This window comes from Lissotriton helveticus, chromosome 6, assembly GCF_964261635.1.
Source record: "Lissotriton helveticus chromosome 6, aLisHel1.1, whole genome shotgun sequence".
Lineage (NCBI taxonomy): Eukaryota > Metazoa > Chordata > Amphibia > Caudata > Salamandridae > Lissotriton > Lissotriton helveticus.
In genome coordinates this window covers 1,663,441,369-1,663,461,400 of record NC_136067.1, presented here as the reverse complement: position 1 = coordinate 1,663,461,400, position 20,032 = coordinate 1,663,441,369, and positions in this window count along the sequence as shown.

The following is a 20,032-nucleotide window of genomic DNA, read 5'->3' as shown; positions in this document are numbered from 1 at the left end:
ATCCTCCTAGACCTCTCCGCGGCCTTCGACACTGTCTGCCACCGTACCCTTGTGCAGCGCCTCAGCAACGTCGGAATCCAGGAGAAGGCACTGGAGTGGATCATCTCCTTCCTCGCCGGAAGGACACAGAGAGTCCGCCTCCCCCCGTTCAGATCAGAAGCCACCGAAGTCATCTGCGGCGTTCCTCAAGGCTCCTCGCTCAGCCCAACCCTCTTCAACGTCTACATGAGCCCCCTCGCAGCCATCGCACGCCAGAACAACCTCAACATCATCTCCTATGCCGACGACACCCAGCTGATCCTCTGCCTCACCAACGACCCCGCCACCGCCAGAGCCAACCTACACAAAGGGATGAAAGAGGTAGCCGAATGGATGAAGGACAGCCGCCTGAAACTGAACTCGGACAAGACGGAAGTCCTCATCCTGGGATCCTCACCCTCCGCCTGGGACGACTCCTGGTGGCCCCCCGCCCTGGGCACCACTCCCAAGCCAACGGACCACGCACGCAACCTGGGCTTCATCCTGGACTCCTCCCTCTCCATGAACAGACAAGTCAACGCCGTCTCCTCGTCGTGCTTCAACATCCTGCGCATGCTACGTAAGATCTTCCGGTGGATCCCCACCGAGACCAGGAAGACGGTCACCCAGGCCCTCGTCACCAGCCGTCTGGACTACGGCAACTCCCTCTACGCCGGAACCACCGCCAAACTCCAGAAGAGACTCCAGCGGATCCAGAACGCTTCAGCACGTCTCATACTGGACATCCCCCATCGCGACCACATCTCCGGACACCTGAGAGACCTGCACTGGCTCCCGGTCAACAAGAGAATCACCTTCCGTCTCCTCACCCATGCACACAAAGCCCTACACAACCAGGGTCCAGGATACCTCAACAGCCGCCTCAACTTCTACGCTCCCAAACGCCAGCTTCGATCAACCGGCCACGCCCTCGCTGCCGTCCCCCGTATCCGAAGAGCCACCACAGGGGGAAGGTCCTTCTCCCACCTCGCCGCCAAGACTTGGAACTCCCTCCCGACCCACCTCCGCCTGACCCAGGACCACCTCGCCTTCAGGAAGCAGCTCAAGACCTGGCTGTTGAGCAGTAGCGGACCCCCCTCCCCTAGCGCCTTGAGACCCTCCGGGTGAGTATTGCGCTATATAAATGCCTTGATTGATTGATTGATTATAAAGTTTAAAGTTACGGTGATATGATGCGGGTGCCAGAAACACAGGGGGCAACAGAAAGGACACGTAGCAGACCCTAGACCACCCCACAGGTAGTTGGTAGTATCCCTTATTACCGCAAATGAAGTATTTATTATGTCAAGACGTACAACTGCTGTTATTGGTACCTTCAATTGTCAGAATTACAGTACATTCACTTCTCCCCACTGGAATTTTCCCAACACTACTAATACATAAGTCTGCTTCAGCTCTTGTCACTGAAATTACAAAGGTCCATTGTTCTTCATAGTATTTGTGAAGACATGTGGCATAGAAATATTGTCAGGTTGGTACTCCTCCCATTCCCATTTACTTCCTCGAGCTTGAGGGTAACCATTCTCATCAGGATAACACTCTTTATTAAGGTGATAATTGATCTGTCCTACTGTCATCTCTGTAATGTTGGCCCTTTCAGAGGCAAACAAAAGTGCAAACCAGGCTTGACAAGAACCATTTGTTGTAAACGTATCTAGGACCCTAATCAAATATTCCCGATTCATGCCCTTATGTGGTTATAACAAATAATATCCTTATAAAGGCATAAGAATCATATCCATATTTAGTCATAGCCAATGCAGTCCAAATACCGAAAGGCTACTCCCATGGACTCCTAGAAAGCACAACGTGTTCTTTAAACAAACCAAGCCTCCAGCAGCCCGGGAAATCCCCCTGCTTTTGTTTTGATTTGAACAAGAACTCCTGGAGTCCAGAAAGAACTGTAAGTTCTTAGTGACATCTTATGTCCAACCTTACGTCAAACTCGGCACCTTCCAGGTATAAATGTACCAACGTTGCCTTAAGCAAACACACGGTGGTTTGGAGCAGAGCGGCTATCTACTTGCCCGAAGCCCAGCTGATGCGAGAGCCGAAGGAAGCCGATCCTCCCATTGACGCACTGAGAGAGACGCTGTCTTTTCTCCTGTCGAGAAATCCAGCCCCAGTGTTTTCAGTCACCCATGCTGGTTTCTGGGAGATCGAGTCCTGAGAACGAGATACAAGACCTCCTTCATTCTATAACCAAGGTATGGAGCTGATTAGATCCTTAGAGAATTCTTGATTCAGATTCTTGGCAAAAACGAACTTAACTTAAACTGCAGCTCACTTACTCCTTCCCACGTACTAGGCTTAGGTTAGGTACACCGGAGTAGGCGTATCTTAGAAGGATGTATGACGTTATAACGCATACTATTACTCCGCAGACCATTACAACGCGACTTTTACTCCGCATACCGTTACAACGCATAGCGCCTTGGGGCGCTGGATAGTGGTAAGTATAATTTACTATTCTAACTCCAGTCCCCGTGGACCCTAGGGAAGGTGTTGGATAGTAAATTATACTTATTCCCTATCCTAGAGCGCCCCCCAGCGCAATGCGTTGTAATGGTATGCGGAGTAATGGTCGCGTTGTAATGGTAGTGCGGAGTAAAAGATCCGTTGTAACGGGTGTATACCATCTTAGAAGCACCAGTTGAGTACGTTCAGTCAATGATTTTATGTATGTATATATTTTATCCGTTTTAAGTATCATATGGCTCAGAAACCATATAAAGGCTTTTACAGTATTATTTCATAATACTCCTTTTACTGTACGCACTTTACTTTATAACAAGTATTGCAAATGTGGCAATTCACTTCTCTTGCATGAGAAAGAGGACTGCTCAATAAATAACAACGTTTATTGAAAACACCCGTCTCTCTATTTCTGTGCACTCTGGTGAAACTAAGCATGCACGATTGACTGAGTGAAATAGCTGTCTATTGTTTTCACACGACTCTGGAGATATACTCCTTATTCTGGAGGGAGCAAAGTTGTCATGTTAATGCGGTTGTCAGAAGCTAATCCCTTCTTGTCTATTCATGGAAGTTAACTCATTCCTGTTTACTTGAGAAAGTTTCTAGTGACCTCTGAGCTAGCTGGCATTCATAATTAAGTCTAACATATTCAGTAGAGACCTAGTCGACCTCAGTCCTACGTCTAAACTATCGTTTATGTTATTCCAATGCGCAGAGCCTATTGGGAATATAGGAACTTCACTACACATTATGAGAGAATGGAAGAGGAATGAAAGGTGTACCTCCTTTCTTTTGGTGTGCAGGTATCATCCCACACACCCAACAGTTGGTAGTATTCATGGCATTATGAGTATGATGCAACATCTGGATGAACGTATTGTTTAGGTAGGATTGTCGATGCTTCTGCTCATGGTATGGAAGCGTAAAGTAGTGGTGCTCAACTGGTACTGGAGTAGTGGCGATCAAAAGCTCTCGAACAGGAGCCACTTTCTCAACATACCAGGTAATTGCTGCCATAACCACCATAGCACCAATAAACCCTACAGCACAAATGATTTTCTCATTGCATATCTTAGCAACTTTTGATCTTTCAGCAGACATGATTATTTCGTCGTCAAAAAATCATTTGTTGGAGCTCTTATCCCTGGGCAACCGTTGATTTCTTCACCGAGGGTCAAGAAGGGTGTCACTTCGCAGGACTGATCCCTCCCCTTGCCACATCGGCACTCCGTTTCACCAACCCAGGGCGGTAGCTCAACCTGTCCTTTTCGACAATGCAGGCTCTTTCCGTGGTCTCAGTTGGTATCGCGATACTCCAGAAATCGTGTGGTCCGGGAGAACTTCCTCAGATTCGTCAGGTGAGATGGCTTGGTTTTTCTCCGTATCCAGGATCTCTCGATGGTCGGTCAGCACAGCAGGTTCCACCAAGGTAGGCGACACACATTTGCAGTGTGTGCTATGGATCCAATTCTTTCTGTTCTTCACTCGAACTGCTAGCCTCGTAGCCAAAAGCACTTGCTCTGGTTCTCACCACCTCGGCTCCAAGCTGTTCGACCTCTCAAATATTTTGACCATAACCTGGTCTCCAGGCCGGAGATCATGGGCCTCACATGGAGATCTGTCAGGAAGTGCTTCTCGAACCTGTTGATGAATAGAGATCAAACTGTCGGTTAATTGTGCCAAATATTCATTCATCAGAACACAAGGTACATCATGTATGGGGCGTGGCTTATGAACTCCCCAAATGTTCATTGGTCTCCTAAACACCACTTCATATGGTGTAAGTCCAGATCGTGAATGTGGCACCGATCTTATGGACAACAATGCCAGATGTAGTGCATCTGGCCATTTCAGAGACGTGGAAGCAAGTATTTTCGCTAATTTCAGCTTTAGTGTTGCGTTGTACCTCACCACTAACCCTGCTGATTGCAGGTGGAAGACTGCATGGAATTTCTGTTTGATCCCTAATCCTTTCAGGACATGGTCAACAACTTGCCCAATAAAATGAGGTCCGTTGTCACTCCACAAAAGTTTGCAAACACCATATCTAGGAAAAAACTCCTTTAGAAGCACCTTCGCTGTAGTGAAAGCTGTATTATCCTTTGAAGGGTATGCCTCCATCCATTTACTGAAGGCACATACCACCACTAGGACATACTTTAAGTTATTGACGCGTTCAAGTTGGATGTAATCCATCTGCAAAACTTCAAAAGGTGCAATCGGTGTAGCAAACCCTCCAGTAGGAATTTTCTCCCTTTACCAGGATTATACTGCCAACAGATCAAACAGGACTGTACTACTCTCTTAGCTGTGCTGGCAATTTCAGGATGCTCCCAAACTCACGTAAGCAATTTCGTTATTGCTAGAGCTCCAACATGTGCCAGCCCATGTGCCATTTGAACAATAGGTTGTAAATAAGCAGCAGCCAATTTCCACGTATCCTTTTCTTTGTTACGCCAACACCCCTCATCGTCTAACATTCCTTCTTTAGACCATTGCTCCAGCTCCTTCACAGAGGCAGATCTCTGTATATCTAATACTTCTTCTCTAGCATCATGCCAACGTTCAGCTTGTGATTTCGCTACGTACATGGATGTAGTGCTTCGTTGCATCGCAGTCTCACGAGATACGCAATCTGCAAAGGCGTTGCCTTGTCCTATCTTATCGATGACTTTCTTGTGCACGCTACACTTAATAATAGCAATTTTCTTTGGATATGTAAGTGCAGTCAAAAGACTATGCACTAGTTCTCCGTGCATTATCTGCATCCCGTGGGATGTAAAAAAGCCTCTTTCCTTCCAGAGTAGGCCAAAATCATGGGCCACTCCAAAAGCATAGCGGCTGTCTGTATAGATGTTCACACGCAAGTCAGTGCTAAGTTCACACGCTCATCTTAAAGCTATTAGCTCAGCTGCTTGAGCCAACTTCTGTGGTATGCGAGCTGTCTCCACTACTCTCTTAAGTGTCGTAATTGCGTATGCAGCTGAGGTCGGGCCATCTGGTAACTTCAAACAGGACTCATGAACCCACTGTTCCCCATCTACATCTGAAAGGGGCATATCTTGCAAATCGATGCAACCCTTTGTCTGTTCCTCAGTAAGGAATATACAATTGTGAGATTCTTGTGACTGAGCCTGAGTCGCTGGATATGGCAACAAAGTAGCTGGGTTTAGAGTCACACACCTCTTTAGGGTAATGTGAGGGGCCAAAAGTGTTAATTCGTATCCTTTCAGGCGAGCATTAGTTAAGTGCTGGGTTTTAGTCTGATTCTAAAGGGCATCTACTGCATGGGGTACTAGCACCAACAGTTTATGTGACAAAACTATCCCTTCACTCTGACATATGGACACAGCTGTTGCTGCAACTGAACGGAAGCACCAAGGCAATGCACGAGCAACAGGATCAAGAACTGCTGAAAAGTACCCACAGGGACGCTGCTTGTCACTGTGTGTCTGTACTAAAACCGACAATGCGCAAGCCATCTTTCTCGTGTATATAGAGTGTAAAGGCCTTCGTGTAATCTGGAGTGCCTAACACTGGTGCAGAACAAAGACCTTGACATAACTGATGAAAAGCATTCTGACATTCATCTGTCCATGGAAGGGGCATTGGAGTATCTTTAGTCAAAAGCGCTAGCAGGGGTTTAACAATGTGTGAAAATCCTAATATCCATTGCCTGCAGAACGAAGTCAACCCAATGAATGCACAGACATATTTCTGACTGGAAGGCACAGGTGTATCTATAATTGCTTGAATGCGATCTGGTGTAAGTGCATGGCCCTCCTTAGACAGAAGGTGACCTAAAATGGTTACCAACGGTCTACAATATTGCAATTTCTTCCGTGACACTTTATGATGGTGTGTAGCAAGAAAAGAAAGTAGAGACAAAGTACATTTTTCACACTGCTCAGGCATATCTGCTGCCAACAAGATGTCATCAACATATTGTATGAGAGCCACTCCTTCAGACAAACTAAAGGAATCAAGTTGTCTTTTCAATGCTTGACTGTAAATGCTAGGACTCTCAGTGTACCCTTGAGGAATTCTACAAAATCTATAAGTGCTTCTTCACCTTCTCGAGAAATTTTATATTGAGGCAATCGTGGCAATGAAGCACCCTTCTTGACACTAATATGTACAGGCGGAATAACCATTTGCCCTACATCAGTGTCTGAAGTAGCCCACAAAGTACTAGGGAGTGAAGCTAATGTAATATCCTCTCTAACAAGACAAGATCTCTCAATCACGGGGTAGTTGTCATTCAAAATAACACGTACACCTTCAGGAGAACATCGTATCGTAGCCCGGAAATATTTAAGCATATCACAACCCACAATATTATCTGGTGTGTTTGGAGAAAGCAAAAACGGACATGGAGCAGTAAACTTATCAACATGAAATGCAAGTGGTTGTGATAGTGGGCTAAGGGAAGGTGTTCCATCAAAACCTATCGATGAAATAGTTAAGCCAGACAGGGGAGCCCTTGGAACCAAGTGTTTAGATAAGGCGCTACGAGTATCTCCTGTATCAACCAGAAACTGATCAGTAGAACCCAAAACATGTGCTGTAACATAGGGACCCTTCCGATCTACTGGAACTTCAATTGATTCCTTACCCCATCCTAGGCAATCCTAGGCATAAGCAGAATCTTTCAAATCAGACGGCACATAATCAGACATTTGATATTGATTTTGTCTATCAAAAGTGTTAAACCCATCCTGTCCACGTGTATTAGATTCAAGCCTAGCTCGATCATCTGTGCTTCCTCTAGGCCCTGAATATCCTGAACGATTTCTCATTTGTCCCCGTCCACGTGGATACTGCTGAGCACGCAATACTGGACAATCAGAAGCCCAATGTCCAAATTTCCTGCAGTACGCACACTGGTCAATAGACACAGTAATTTCGGCCGTTACCGACCGGTATTGGGCCACCTACATCTGGCCAATTATGTGTTAAATATGTGATTAATATGCAAGATATGCACCTTTAGCATTCACTATTTTTGAAAAGGGAGACTAGATCTAAAAGGGCATACATATATGCCTGTTATAACTTGATTTTGATTTAAGAACCCATGGCCTAATTTTATTAGGCATTTGCACATAACGATAGGTTTATCAATGTAACATTTGGATGTAAATTCTTCCTTAATAGTGCAAAAAGTGAAATTGAAATGGAGGTTAAAACAAGTATAATCAGAGAGAGACTAGACAGAGAAGTTGTTAAGCGCACAGTTATGCCGTATTTGCCATTGATCCCACTAGAAGGTATTCAGTCCTACTTAGGAGAGGAATTTATTCTATAACATCATTCTGTATTGACTCATTTTAGCTTGAATATTATTCACTATTTGGTGATCTTCCTTAATATGGGCAATTGGTTTCAGGATGAAAGGGTCAGCCCCTTGTGATGGGCACTCACTACAGAGCACTGTGTACTTTATTCTTTTTTTAAAATCTTATTCAATATGCTGGCTACATTTCTTTAAACCATTTTTTTTACATTTTAATCAGTGGAAATAAAGCATTTTATATGTGCAAACTCTGGATCATTTACCAATATGTTTGGCTGCTGTAAGCTTTTTTAGCCGGGCTGTAAGACATAAGACATAGAAAAAGCATGACAATAAGAGATTTTTAAAATAGGAATTCATTTTTAATGTATATATCCCAATACTCCTGTTGTTTAATTTGTGGTATGTTTTAATGGTTTATGTTGTATCCTGTATGGTTTGTCACATACAGAATACAGATGATTAAAGAGTTTAAGGACAGAGCAGTGAATGATTTTCACATCAAAGTGTAAGTTAATACAGTAAGAAGTTTACCACCTCAAATTTATTATGTTTACTTTATTGATTCCCAATACAAGCTGCACCTTGGTGTGCTTTGACATCAGAATTGTATTAGAATGCAGTAAAGAGAACACTGTAAGAATAAACAAGTGAGATGTAATTTAAGCAATGTATTGTCTTCTTGGTGAAACCTTTTAAAGACCCCTATTTTGGCCAGATGTTTAGACTTTCTATTTGATCAGTTTCCTTCTAACCCTATATAATGTATCAATAATTTATGAAACCACATTTGTGTCATATTAAGATCTGGAATTTTTGTCAGTAGTAGGGAACTCAAATCCGATTTAATGATTTTAAAAAAACAGTTGCAGCAGTGCTCATAGTGCTACTTTCTTTGTAGAAAAAAGGGAGAGCAAAATCTGAACTGTATGACTTTGTACAGTTGATCTGAGTCCCACGGCTTCCCCCACAAGGTGTGTCCACATAAAGCAAAGCAGGAACATGCAACTGTACAAATCTTTGGTGAAAATTGTTTTTTCTCACAAAATTCTTGAGGTAAATCCGCTATAAAGCTTTTTAAAAAAAGATGTACTTAGACCCAAACCTGCTTAAAGCCCCTTGATGTACTTGTCAAAGCAGTGATTCCAAATCACATTTAATGGATGTTGAGTTGAATCCCCCCTCTAACCTGCCCCACCACTCTTACCTGCACCGGTCATCACTATGAGAAACTGTCAGACAAATGTCCTCATGAGGAAGTAATAGCAGGTTTATAAATCATATGTTATTCAGGGATGGCTCAATGGCCTATTGTTCTAGTTTACAAAAGGCAAATTATGGGTAAATGCTGTGACTTTCTCACATAATTGTCTTATTAACACCCTTAAGAATGGAACAGTTACGGTTCTTTATTAAACAATTATTTATTAAACTATAGATTTTGGTTTCATGATGAGCTTAAAGGTCCTAGTAGTTAATCACCTGATTGATTCTGAGGATACTGCATTTCAGATGTAATGATAAGACAGGAGAAAAAAGTGTGTACCTGACTTTGAAAGTTGGATAGTGATCATAGACAAGGTTGCACTTTAATAATTCCATCATTACCCATTGATCCAGTAGAAGGATTTTACCTGAGGCCTCCTTGAATCATTCCAAAAGAGAACAGAATACTTATGCCCTCCACATGAATAAACTCAAGATTACAATGTGTCAATTTCACAACTACCTTGCTTGCAAATGCAACCCTAGATTTAACAAGTCCCATCAGCCTTTAGACATGCCACAATTGCAATATCCTAATTCCTGAGTGACAACCATTTGTGAGAGAGTAGAATAACTCCAGTAATCTTGAATGATTTAGAAACCAGCTATACTCTGAGAGAAAAAAAAACAAATCAAGACAAATAGTAATTATGGTATCAGACAAGGATACAGTTATGTTTGTCTTACAAAGATCAGCATAACTGACAGAGTTGTTCAAGCCAACCTTCCAATTAACAAGACCTCAGGAGGAGGTGTTATTCAGTAATGCAGACTTATGGATGAAGACCTGAGGAACTGGATTTAATACTTGACTTGAGATCAGTTTCTGATAGACATGCAATGTTGGTTAAATAGAAGTCTCTGTTGTATTCCTATTATACTCCAGTGGAGATAAAGTTGGAGAGGAGATAGAATTCACTCTTGTATCTTGACGCATTTGCAATTCCACAGGTGGTTTCACTGCGTATAGTAGAGGGCATGTCTTAGTAATGTGTCAGCGTTTGATCTTTCCTTGAAATTATGAATATTTTTTTGTTTTTTTTACTATTACTTTAAAATTTAAAGACAGTTTATACTTGTTAATTAAGGGGCGTTTTGTTGGTTCTTCCCTAGTCTGACTTATAATTAAATCATTATGTTTATTCTTATCATACTGCAAAAAGAAGAAACTTTTACATTATTGGGTTTTATCCAGCCAAATGGAGAATACTGAAGCACTCTAAATGGCTCGGATTGGAATCACAACTGCAAGCTATTCCAAATGATATGGTCATATCAGGCCTGAGTTGATTTCTCAGTTACATTAGAGAATTATTGTATGGATGTGTAAGTGCATTATTTATTAGTACTTTTGATAGGGCCAAATAGAGCTTGGCAGATGCCAGTGTTTACTGTTTTTTTTCTCCATTATATTTAACAAGGAACAAATATCTTGATTCCATACAATCAGAGCTTCAGATGCTACAGATAAATATCCAGGAACAAATGTGAGTCTGACACTTTCAATTTTGGGCAAAGAAGTACTGATTGAGCTAGCCATTTCAATATGAAAGATCTTTCAATATTAGAGATACTGATAGATATGGCCAATCTTCCTAATCTGCTGCGTTTGATTAAATATTGTCATTCGATTATTCTAGTGCAGGAGAATTTCATAAAAGTTGTGTAAAACATCTGGATCATCTGATATGTTTTGCTCAGTGGTTGCATATCAGGGTGAATAAAATCATGAGAACAAATATGTATAACTTGTATTGAGTTCACAGCCTTTGAATCGGAAAGATACTCAAAAGTGTAGACTTGCTCATCTCCACCCCTTGAATAATGGGGTGAAGAGAAATTTATGAGAGTAAGATGTTACTGCCAAAAAGAAACTGCTGTAATTTAGCACCACATATGGCCAACTACTGATACAGTGCTCTGATACCCTCTTGGGTCAAGTTCGCGCTATATAAAACTTTATGAATAAATAAATAAATAAATACTGCAGCAGTTCCCATAGAAAATAATGGAGACAGGGACTTAAAATAAAACCCTTTAGGAAATACTGTCAAATTAAATTACATTATTTAGAATAGTTTTAAATATAATTGAATGTAAAAAAATATTTTATAAATATTTTATAAAAATCTTTTATAAAAATTTTTTATAAATATTTTATAAAAATATATTATAAAACATATTTTACTATTAAAATATTTTTGCAACGTTTTGAACATATAAATGAATGTAATATTAACCTTTATTAAAATATAATGAAATTCATTTTAATTAAATCTACATATTTTTTAATAATTATTAATGCATAATAAAATATGTTTTTAATTTATGTTAGGATGCACTGTTTAGTGCTAACTTCAGAAAAAGAATACAATTGAGTTTAATATATTTGAATTATTTAAAGAGCCAATTCTAAATTAAAGTAATAATACTGTAGCATAGACTACTGTGTGTATGTATCATTTACGGCACATTCCACGCCACACTTCTCCTGCGGCCTTGATTGTGCGAGACCTCTTCACAAGCGTAAAGGAAGGAATGAGACTGTTGGGCGGCAGAGAGAAGCATGCCATGCTAGACTATTGCCTTTTCTGGGGTCCGGGCACACAGTAGATTTGTGTGCAGCAACACTGGGCAGAGGAATGTGCCAAGAGCGAGCCCGTCACCTCCAAGATCGGGTCCATCTGCATCTTTCCACAGCCTCCAGAGGCCGTGCCGGGCCCCTCCTCTTGGTTGCTCAGCAGAAATCCACTGGAAAAAGGTGAGATTATGTCTAATCCCTCATCATGGCAAAGCAAAGGACTGAGGGAGGTCTGAGAGGGGATTGTGCAGGCCTTTCAGTGTCTCTAGACTCAATGCTAGAGAGAGCAGTGGGGATCGTTACCACTGAGATTAAACTCACAGAGTACAAATGTCACTTGACTATGGGGCCCCACATCCACCGCTGCTCTTAGGGGATGCTGTAACTACTATAACTACCATTACCCCAACTGAGGGCAAACTTCTATCATCAAGTATTTCACCCCATAGCAATGGGACTAGAGATTCCAACATAAGTCATAGCAACAAGCTTGCTCCATCTAGCCTAGCAAAAGAATGCATAGACCCTCCTCCACCAAACAATACAGCAGTTAAAAGAAAAAGGGCATCCAGCAAACAGCCAGGCAACAAGAGGAAATAACTGTTTATAGTAGCATCTAGTAACAACCAATTATTCACATGGGCACAACCAATCCAGGTGGATAGAGTCTCACTACCCTTACTGCATCCAGATTCAGAAACTCTGCACAGTATTAAAATGTCCAGTAATGCTATCATAGGCTTCTCACAAGTGGACTCTCAACCAGACTCCTCTTTTTCTGAAGCCCTCTGTGACAGACTTGGCAACGTTTTGTTATTAAAACCATTATTGGAGCAATTGACTGCCCTCGAGAAGAAACTAGATTCTGTCTCTAGCCCTGCTGAGATGCACAATGCCGACCAAATTGTTGTCTGTAACTCTTGCACAGCACTCTATTTGTTATCTCTACCTAGTGACAACGTATCGCAAAGATCCTCTAATGCTCCCCAATTTGATAACACCTCGAGCAACCCACGGGAACGGCCCCTATTGCATGGATGTAATCCTTTATGGGATACCACGCCAACAACCACATACCAACCGCTGAAGGGCCCAGCCACTAACCTCCCATGCACCACACACAGAACAAGCCACAATACGTCCACAGACAATAGTAACGATCTATGTGCAACCAAATCTCGAGAAATTCGGAGGTCCTCGAACATCCTGAACCTTCCTTCAGCAGCCTTTCCATATGTTGGTAGTTCTGGCTGGAATACCACCTCTGAGGTCTAACCAAAGAGAATCTTAGGAGGAACCGAGAAACAAAAACATTGACTGGCTAACCAAGAGTAAAGGCTTCAAGTTCACCAGTAGTAATAACCTATGAATAGTCCGGAGGGTGGGTTGGATTGGTCACTCCGAGAAACCATTGCAGGTGACTGTATTGTGATTAACCTCTGCAGACCAGCAATTGCTTGCAATCGTCTAAGACATCAGGAAGATAGCCAAGTTGTTGCCACAAATATGTGTGGCCTCCCACTTGGTTACTTTCACAAACCCATGTTGGCCATGCCCCCAACACACCCCTGCCACTTTATACTTGGAAATAAGTTTGCCACCCTAGAGGGCTTAGACGAATAGGATTGACTGAGGTCTACCCTTAGAAATGGCCCAGCTATTACAGAGCAATCTCCAGATCTTGTCCCCAAGAACATGCTAGGTCTCAGCATAATGGAAAGGTCTAAAGAAAATACAGTGAAACAAGAATGGTTCCGTCGGGTAGAACAAACGTAAGTACAAGATGCTATTAATGCAATCTGAAAAGTAAGTCCTCTGACACACAGCGATAACACAAGATCCTTAATAATTAATGAATAAGGCATAGAGAAACAAGATACTTTGATAAGGAGGTTTATCTCAGAATTACTTCATTCATTGATATATACAATACAATAATGTGGACTGTCAAGATCAGTACATACAAGTGACAAGTGTGCATGGTGCTTAAGTGGTGAACATTTTATACAGTGTAGGCATTTACATATATACAGGTTGTAATGAAGGTAGGCCTGATGACTGTTTCAATCCAAAGATTCCTATCTATCCAAGTATAGAATCATGGTGATACTGTACCTAAAACAATGCGTCGACATTTCAACCCTGTGGTGCCCCAATTGGAGGTCATGACGGGTCTTTCTCAAGACCTGTGAGTGTGGGGGAGGGGAGGGGGGATACAGCCAAGTTGTTTGTATGACAGTCCTACTGGGGCCTGATGTCTCAGCCTGGAAAAGTGGACACAATGGGCACAATGGCCCAGTATCTTTTAGAGCTGGATAATTCAGGGACCCTGACTGATAGCAGGAATAGGATGGGACTTCGGCCCTTCCCATGATCGCATTGAAGAGGTTGGATACTAATCTTAACTAACTTTTATAATAAGGGTTTTATCAGTGTGCCAATTTATCTCCTTATATGAGCATATCTCTACTCTCCAGAAAATCAAAGCCGAGAGCAGTCAAACTGCAGGCTTTTGCATAGGGGAGATTTCAGTGCTAGACTTTGTCCAATACTTCCCTTTTCATATCCATAAAAGGAATCCTCAATTCTGTGGAGGACATAGCTGCTGTAAATAGCCCTATTGCAAGAGGATGCAAGCTGGTCTCCCTCATGGCCTCTCATGATTTAGTCAATGTCATGAATATTGTATGCAGAGAGTATGAAATACCCCCTACTTTCAAAGGTCGAGGCCAGAACTCCACAATAGATTACATTTTGTTATCATCTAATTTAATAGACTCTCTGTTACATGGCAAAGTAATCTCCTCTAGCAATAGCGACCACAACCCTATTGAAACACTTTTTGTGCTAGCGCCTAAGCCAATATTTACGAAGGAGATTGTGGCCAGCCATCTTGAAACCTCCTCAGACAGTCTGAGGTTAAGATGGAGAGCTGTAGCACCTGAGCATTCATTTCAGACAGTGATTACTGAAAACCTCCCCTTGTTACAGGCATGCCTCACATAGGCCAATACGGCTAACCCTGCAGTGGTTGCCCACCTCTGCAATAAAATTTAAAAATAGCTTAGGGTACCAAACCCCGAACCACCCAGTAGCCCACGATGATTCAACCGGGAGTGCTCTCTTGCTGATCGCCAGCTGCGACATACACCAAACGAATTACCCGACTGCGGCTGAAGCTCGCAAGCAGTATAAACGAACCATAAGCATCCGGAAAGTGACACTATTAGACCAGCAATGGGATTTCCTTACCTCAGTGGCAAATAGTAAGAATAGCAAACTTTTCTGGGTTGCATTAAAAAGATTAAACAACCCAATAAATCAAGAATCTATGCCCAGGATAGTCGAGATACCACCATGATGCCCAATTTTAACTTTATTCCAGTACAACTGATCTTGGAGGAGGTAAATGAGGCATTGTAGCAGAGTGTCGGGGCAAGGCAACCAGTCCTGATGGGGTCCCCATCGATCTCCTGAAGAATAACCCCGACTTTTGGGTGCCATTATTGCTGAACATATTCAATAGCCTCGCCTTTGCCCCTGTTCCTACTTCATGGTCAACTTCCATTATAGTACCTATTTTTAGAAAGGGGGACGCTCTCTGCCCAACTGTTATAGACCCATTTCACTTATCGACACTACCTCAAAATGTTTGGGTAGGGTCTTATGCGACCTTATCAATGAATGGGCCAAAATTAAGTCAATACTGCATCCAAAGTGGGCACTACAGAGAAGTGCCTTAAGCTTAAGTTAATTACAGGGAACTATACCATTGCCAAAAATCTCCCATTTACCTGGCTTTTAAATATCCATCAACAGCATTTGATAGTATAAATCGCTCAAAGCTTTGGCTCGTTTTAATCTCCCTTGGCCTGGATGAAGCACTTGTGCACTTTTTGGCATACCCGCACAGAGGTATAAAAGTAAGATTAAGAATTATTACCAATAGGAAGTGTCAGAAGACGTCAACATTCTGAGAGGTGTGAGGCAAGGTTGTGTTTTAGCTCCCCTTTATTCATTTGATATATTACGGATCTTCAATCTTTTGTAACTACCATTACCCCTGATGTCCCGAAAATCCAGGGTTTCGTTTTACCTGCACTATTTATTACACACTGATGATGCCATTCTAATGGCTCGTTCTCCAAAGGCCATATCTCATTTAGAAGGTGACATTGTAAAGTTTATTGCATCATTAGACCTCAGGAAGAATTTTACAAATCCTTTATCATGTCTTGTGGTGCAAAAAATATAATATATCATCCTTAACCCCTTGCCTGCTAATGACGAGCCCAGCTCGTCATGAGGCACAGTGGAGCTGTGCTCATGACGAGCTGGGCTCGTCATAACGGAAGCGCTACTCCCCCGTGCGGCAAATTCCACACCTGTGCGGACATTTTCCACTGGAGTGGGCGGAGTCATGACAAGCTCAGCTCGTCAAGAGCACAGCTCCACTGTGCCTCATGATGAGCTGAGCTCCTCACGAGCACAGCGGCGCCGCGCGCGGCCCCTCCCCCCGCCCCAAGGGGGAATTACCCCCGCAGCTAAGGGGTTAAAAGTAGGTGACTAGTTTACATTGCACAAGCATGATAGTGGTTCTTGGAAAGCACATATAGCAAACAGTGGGAGCAAACTTTCCAGAGCAATAAGCTTGTTACTAAACTTACCCCTCCCAAGGAAAGGGAGAGTCTTAGTCTCCTTACTCCAGATCTACAAAACACTGTGCCTGCCTATTGCTACCTAAGGGTCTGAAGTCTGGGGAACTGAGAATTGTCATCAAATCCAACTTGAGGAACAAAGATTCTGTAGGAAGATATTGGGGCATCAATTTCTAGCTCTAGTTTTGTATGTCACAGTGAGCTAGGCATCCTTTATGTTGAGGATTATATTAGTGCCCGACACTGCTTGTTTGATTTGCAATCTGGCATAATGCGTAGGGAGCCTTTAAAAAAGACATCATTGCCTTTCCTGTGACAAAGGTAGTAAAATTCCAAGGTTGAAGTATATTGAATCATGCATGCACAAGGTAGGATATAATCAAATGTTTCGAGAACCCAGGGGGCTCCTACACTGTTAGTAATAAACAGTTGCAGGCCTGCTGGTTCAAGTTTGCGGTGCAAAATGGGGTGGTGATGGACGGAGCATCTGAACCAATCAAACACTAACACCCAGTCAACAGATCTGAGTTTAATCCATCACCGTTCTTTAGCCCATTCAGCCACCCCAGTTCAGACATGGCCTTACGCAAATCTGTCTGACCCTGTGCCTCATGGGAACAGTCCAGCCCGAACTGCCAAGCCATGCCTTCCCTGGACTGGAAACAAGCTTCCGAGGACTGGTTTCTGGCATTTCAGCCGTCTTCAGCCCGGCTTGCTTGAATCCAGTGGCAAAGTGAGCAAGGGACTCACATCTGAGCATACCCTGCCAACTTATGGTGAACAAAGCGGTGCAAAAGGGGGTGGTGATGGACGGAGCATCTGAACCAATCAAACACTCACACCCAGTCAACAGATCTGAGTTTAATCCATCACAGTTCTTTAGCCCACTCTGCCACACTAGTTCAGACATGGACTTACGCAAATCAGTCTGACCCTGGGCCTCATGGGAACAGTCCAGCCCGAACTGCCAAGCCATGCCTTCCCTGGACCGGAAACAAGCTTCCGAGGACTGGTTTCTGGCATTTCAGCCGTCTTCAGCCCGGCTTGTTTGAATCCAGTGGCAAAGTGAGCAAGGGACTCACGGCTGAGCATACCCTGCCAACTTATGGTGAACAAAGCGGTGCAAAAGGGGGTGGTGATGGACGGAGCATCTGAACCAATCAAACATTCACACCCAGTCAACAGATCTGAGTTTAATCCATCACCGTTCTTTAGCCCACTCTGCCACCCCAGTTCAGACATGGCCTTACGCAAATCAGTCTGACCCTGTGCCTCATGGGAACAGTCCAGCACGAACTGCCAAGCCATGCCTTCCCTGGACCGGAAACAAGCTTCCGAGGACCAGTTTCTGGCATTTCAGCCATCTTCAGCCGGATTACTTGAATCCAGTGGCAAAGTGAGCAAGGGACTCACGTCTGAGCATACCCTGCCAACTTATGGCAAAAAAAGCGGTGCAAAAGGGGGTGGTGATGGACGGAGCATCTGAACCAATCAAACACTCACACCCAGTCAACAGATCTGAATTTCATCCATCACCGTTCTTTAGCCCACTCTGCCACCCCAGTTCAGACATGGCCTTACGCAAATCAGTCTGACCCTGTGCCTCATGGGAACAGTCCAGCCCGAACTGCCAAGCCATGCCTTCCCTGGACCGGAAACAAGCTTCCGAGGACCGGTTTCTGGCATTTCAGCCGTCTTCAGCCCGGCGCGCTTGAATCCAGTGGCAAAGTGAGCAAGGGACTCACGTCTGAGCATACCCTGCCAACTTATGGCGAACAAAGCGGTGCAAAAGGGGGTGGTGATGGACGGAGCATCTGAACCAATCAAACACTCACACCCAGTCAACAGATCTGAGTTTAATCCATCACCGTTCTTTAGCCCACTCTGCCACCCCAGTTCAGACATGGCCTTACGCAAATCAGTCTGACCCTGTGCCTCATGGGAACAGTCCAGCCCGAACTGCCAAGCCATGTTTTCCCTGGACCGGAAACAAGCTTCCGAGGACCGGTTTCTGGCATTTCAGCCATCTTCAGCCCGGGTGCTTGAATCCAGTGGCACAGTGAGCAATGGACTCACGTCTGAGCATACCCTGCCAACTCATGGCGAACAAAGCGGTGCAAAAGGGGGTGGTGATGGACGGAGCATCTGAACCAATCAAACACTCACACCCAGTCAACAGATCTGAGTTTAATTCATCACCGTTCTTTAGCCCACTCTGCCACCCCAGTTCAGACATGGCCTTACGCAAATCAGTCTGACCCTGTGCCTCATGGGAACAGTACAGCCCGAACTGCCAAGCCATGTTTTCCCTGGACCGGAAACAAGCTTCCGAGGACCGGTTTCTGGCATTTCAGCCAACTTCAGCCCGGCTTGCTTGAATCCAGTGGCAAAGTGAGCAATGGACTCACGTCTGAGCATACCCTGCCAACTTATGGCGAACAAAGCGGTGCAAAAGGGGGTGGAGATGGACGGAGCATATGAACCAATCAAACACTAACACCCACTCAACAGATCTGAGTTTAATCCATCACCGTTCTTTAGCCCACTCTATCACCCCAGTTCAGACATGGCCTTACGTAAATCAGTCTGACCCTGTGTCTCATGAGAACAGTCCAGCCCAAACTGCCAAGCCATGCCTTCCCTGGACCGGAAACAAGCTTCCGAGGACCGGTTACTGGCATTTCAGCCGTCTTCAGCCCGGCTTGCTTGAATCCAGTGGCAAAGTGAGCAAGGGACTCACGTCTGAGCATACCCTCCCAACTTATGGCGAACAAAGCGGTGCAAAAGGGGGTGGTGATGGACAGAGCATCTGAACTAATCAAACACTCACACCTAGTCAACAGATCTGAGTTTAATCCATCACCGTTCTTTAGCCCACTCTGCCACCCCAGTTCAGACATGGCCTTACGCAAATCAGTCTGACCCTGTGCCTCATGGGAACAGTCCAGCCCAAACTGCCAAGCCATGTTTTCCCTGGACCGGAAACAAGCTTCCGAGGACCGGTTTCTGGCATTTCAGCCATCTTCAGCCCGGCTCTCTTGAATCCAGTGGCAAAGTGAGCAATGGACTCACGTCTGAGCATACCCTGCCAACTTATGGCGAACAAAGCGGTGCAAAAGGGGGTGGTGATGGACGGAGCATCTGAACCAATCAAACACTCACACCTAGTCAACAGATCTGAGTTTAATCCATCACCGTTCTTTATCCCACTCTGCCACCCCAGTTCAGACATGGCCTTACGCAAATCAGTCTGACCCTGTGCCTCATGGGAACAGTCCAGCCCGAACTGCCAAGTCATGCCTTGTCCAGGGATAAGTTTGTGCATGCAGAGAAACTGAAGAGGGAGTCCAGCAAATCCAGAGAGACAGCCTATCTGGCCAGAAACCAGGAAGGGCACATCCCACCCCAAAGATATTTGACTACTCCTATGGGTCACTGGGAACGCAGTCTTTTATTTCGCCTTATGGAAAGCACAATAAAGTAACTGCTAAACTTCTCGTTAGGCTTTCAAGTAAACCTAGACTCTTGTTCCTGTCCATGTAATGAGAGGTTGTCCAATCTACATTACATTTTTGTAGGGTTTCCCGAATAGAATTCTATTACCATTAATTAAGAGGATACACATGAATAATTACAGAGAAGCTTACAATGCATAGCCTCAGTTGAATAACAATGATGTTTTTAACTGTGTTGGTTTGTTTTCAAAAATTGCTG